Raw genomic sequence first — 4,031 nt, forward strand, 5'->3', positions numbered from 1 at the left:
AGGTTGCAATTAATGCATGCATTAATAGAAGTGTTGCAAATGGGGTTGCAAGCTTTGGGTTTAACTATGGAGGAAACTTTGTAGTTAAGCGCGCTCAGGTTGGAGTGGAACTGGGATGGGTGACCTCCCGGGAATTCCTGGTGCTTCACCTTTGTGAGCAACATCTAGATCCAATGAGTGCTAAATGTTCCATTTATGCTCATGAGAGATGGATTCATGTTGAATCACTACTCATGAAACACGGGTCATCGAGTTTGACTCAAAATCACACAGTTAAATCCTGATATTGACATCACAAAAATAGTTGTATTTTTTTGAAGAAAATTGAATTTTTTTATTGCCTTTTAAAAATGTATGTTTCAATTCAAAAAAAAGCTTAACAAACCTTTTGCAAACATTAGTATATTAATGAAATTTTTAGAGTATGTAACTAATATGGAACCACATGAGTCGAGTATAGAAAAATTTAAAGAAACAAGAGTTATTGGTTGAAATGGAATAATTTAATCATTAGGTAATGAAAAGTGATTACAATAACATATTATTGTATAGCATTAAGGCAAATATGATAAACAGGCAACTTCAACAATCCACCGTTCACTTTATTTAGCGTGATTTAGCGTGATTTAGGGTTAGGGTTAGGGTTTCAGAATTGGATACGGGCTATCTTTAGTATAAAAGGGACGCGAGCTACACCATTTCGGTGGGATGGGTTTGAAGATCGATAGCCATGGTTTATGGGTGACTTGTCGTCTGCAGTCTCTGCGAACGCTTTCGATTGTTTGCCAATATAGGGTAAATGTTAAATTCTGCATTTATATCTAACTTTTAATAGATCAATAAGTTACGTGCTCTCTCGTGTTGCTTTCAAAACAGAGGTAGACGGAAATATTTGTGGGAACAGAGGGAAGTATTGAATTGCACAGGCATGTCAAGTAGCCCACCGAATTTAATGTATTTGTTATGATTTTGCTTTACTTATTTAGTTTTGTGTTTTATGTTGAAGCCCTAGTTTTTGCAACAATATGAAATAACTAGTTGGGTAAATGGCGTTGCCCGAAGTGCCTTCTATTATGCGAGGGTCAATGTTTTTGAGTGTTGTGCTAGTTGTTTTCTTCTAAGCTAGGGTTTTTGACGAGTTTTTCTATAGGGCTTTTTGGTCAAATAAACAATACGATGCAGAACCATGTGTGTACAGCAATATGATATATTCATATATGCTGAAGAGGAACTGCAAAAGAAAATTTGTGGCGAATGGGCAGTCGGGACTCAAATTATAGTTGATTCTCCGACAATCATTTTCCCAACATTTTAGCGAAATGTAAATAATCTTCAGTCTGGACCAATTAGATGGTATCAGATGCCCCAATTGCTTTTTAGTGCACCCAATTGCTTTTTAGTGCAAAATGTCTTCACTTGTTTCTTGTTTGATTTTGAATGATCCTCATGGGTTTTTCGACATCCTGGTATAGTTGAGTAGAATATGTAAGTGGTAGAATCCAATCTGCCAGATGAACATCAAACCACTGATTGAAAGACTATCAAGCTTTAAAACCCACGAAACATGACAAGCTGAAACCCACGAAACATGATAAGCGGACACGGCGCTCTCGCTGGATCGTTAGATTGCAAGTTTTTAGTTTTTTTTTTTTGTTGATCATAAAGCTTGTGTTTTCCACCCCCTTTGAGTGATTTTTGAGTGTTTGTGTTAGGGTATTGAAAAGCTGTACGCCGTCTGTTTGAAGTTAATCTCCGTTTCTCCGTTATGTTTTTCTATTTTAATGCGGAATATTCAAGCAGAGTACCATGTTGTCAAATGCTCTGCTCTTTCTATCGCTAATAAAATGTGAACTTAACTCATGGCAATTTGTAAAGTGGAGTGTTTTAGTAAAAGTTACTCCAAAGCAAGAATGTGTGCAGAATGCAAAAAAAAAAAAATGCAATGCTAGGTGGTGGGCATTTAGCAATCTAGGCTTAAATTATAAATGCCATAATATTTTGCAATCTAGTCTTAAGTTATGAATGCAATAAAATTTGGATCCGTTCTTTGACTATCGATAGGCAGCCTACATTTGAACAACGCACGATAGAATACATCAATTGCGAGTAGATTAATTAATATTTAATATTTAATTATACAGTTTTGCTTTAATAATTTATGAGCAGTGCCAAACAAGAATATATCAACATCTTATTTTTGACGTTTTGGTCCGTTGCAACAAATATATTCTCATCTGTACAACAATCAAAATGGTCACATTTTTGTCTCCAAATTGCTTCATATTTTTATTGGATTTGTCAAGAAGATGGGTTTGGTTTAGAAGGTAATTGTTGCAAGGTAAACCCAAAAGAGAAGGTCCCATAATTGAAATCATGTTCCAAGGAGGGGCTTTATGTTCAAACAGTTAAAGCTTGATAGTCCTGATACTGAAAAACAGGTAATGCTGATTCTGTCTAGCCTTACTATTGCTGCCATTAGGTTCCCCGTGACAATAACCATTATTATTCATCTGCAAATGCCGCTTAAATTTCATTTATTCATTTGTTGCGGCAAAAACTTAGATAAATTTGTAAAGGGAAATGATATACCAAATGAAAATAAAATAACATTTTTAATCTTAATTTGAAAATGAAGTAAGAGAATACGTTATAAAACTAATTAGAAGAGTAACCGTTGGATAGGAGAAAGACCATTAAATTCTGGATGATGTGATCAATGCTTCTGTCGTAGGCAACTTTTTTTTGAAGTTGCTTAAGATAAAAAGTAGTGATCAATACTTCTGTCGTAGGCAACTTTTTTTGAAGTTGCTTAAGATAAAAAGTAGTGGGTAAGTTTTGCAGTAGCTGATACTTGATCCTGTCAAAAAAGTTTCGTTAGAGAAAAATCAGTTGAAAAAAACATGTCACCCCTTTCTCATTGGAAAAAAACAGTTACAGTTTCATGATATGGCAAATTGTATAGGCTGTCTAAAAACTCAGCTACATTTTACTTTTGATAGGTCTATTTAGAATCTGTTTGGTTGCTTAAAATTGGCATCTGTAATTCTTAACTTGGGATTGGGCTAACTTGAAATCTAGATTACTGTGTCTACAATTTCTTTCCAACAAAAATTTGATACTTAGAATTTGTTATTCTAGTTTCTGAACCTGTTTGATTCATGTAATTCTTAGTTTCAGATTGGGGAACTTGAATTCTAGATTACTGTGTCTACAATTTCTTTTGGATCTGTTTGGTTCAAACCCAATAAGAATTTGATATTCAGAATTTGTTATTCCAATTTTTGAACCTGTTTGATTTAAAATACATATACAGTACAGAAAACCTCAAATTATAAGCTTGCTAAACAACAAAAATGGCAGACAGCATAAACAACAAGGGGCAGCAAGCGAAATGACTTGGAAAAGGAGTTACAACATGAAATAGAGCTGGGAAGCAATGAGTTGCAAGATTTGGAGGAATGGTTCTCTGAATTGATGTTAACTGATGCAGACTTTCTGCTTTAGAACATCCCTGTGACTACTTTTCCTCCTCTGGACAACATATGGGTTTGAATGGTAAAACGGTCTGCAGTACACATTAGATATGCACGATCTATATCAATTGTATTGTATGTTGCTGGATTCTATAGCATTTGCAAAGTTGGGTAAATACTGATCTGATTTTTTGATAGTATAATGGACAGTATAATGGAATCCAATCAAAAATATATCATAAGGGGTAAGTAGGGCAACCCACAACCAATTGTAATGACAAACAATATGTATAAACAAACTCGGAAAATTAACGATCTGTTAAACTAGTAAAATTGATGATCCGTCACGGCATAAATCAGACACCAAAGGACTGACAGTTTGGAGTGCGGCATCAAACATAAAGCTTAAATGAGTTCCCCAACCTTTGATATATGATTTGGAATAAATGAGTTCTCCCAAACCTTTGATATATGATTTGGAATGGAACCTACAACCACTTGTAATGACAAACAATATGTATAAGCATACTAGGAAAATTAACTATCTGTTGAACTGGT

General features: G+C 34.6%; 1 long non-coding RNA gene and 1 other non-coding gene across 2 annotated transcripts; both read left to right on the forward strand.

The window, feature by feature from the left end:
- Nucleotides 1-580: 580 nt before the first annotated feature.
- LOC149543835 (uncharacterized) lies at nt 581-3,649 on the forward strand. Its single transcript, XR_016355697.1, has 2 exons — nt 581-795; nt 3,361-3,649. It is a non-coding gene; the product is annotated as an uncharacterized LOC149543835 (long non-coding RNA).
- LOC149543836 (small nucleolar RNA snoR135) lies at nt 1,176-1,312 on the forward strand. Its single transcript, XR_016355829.1, has one exon. It is a non-coding gene; the product is annotated as a small nucleolar RNA snoR135 (small nucleolar RNA).
- Nucleotides 3,650-4,031: the final 382 nt, after the last annotated feature.

This window comes from Cupressus sempervirens, chromosome 8 (genome assembly GCF_028749045.1).
Source record: "Cupressus sempervirens isolate cs-2001-9-10 chromosome 8, ASM2874904v1, whole genome shotgun sequence".
Taxonomy (NCBI): domain Eukaryota; kingdom Viridiplantae; phylum Streptophyta; class Pinopsida; order Cupressales; family Cupressaceae; genus Cupressus; species Cupressus sempervirens.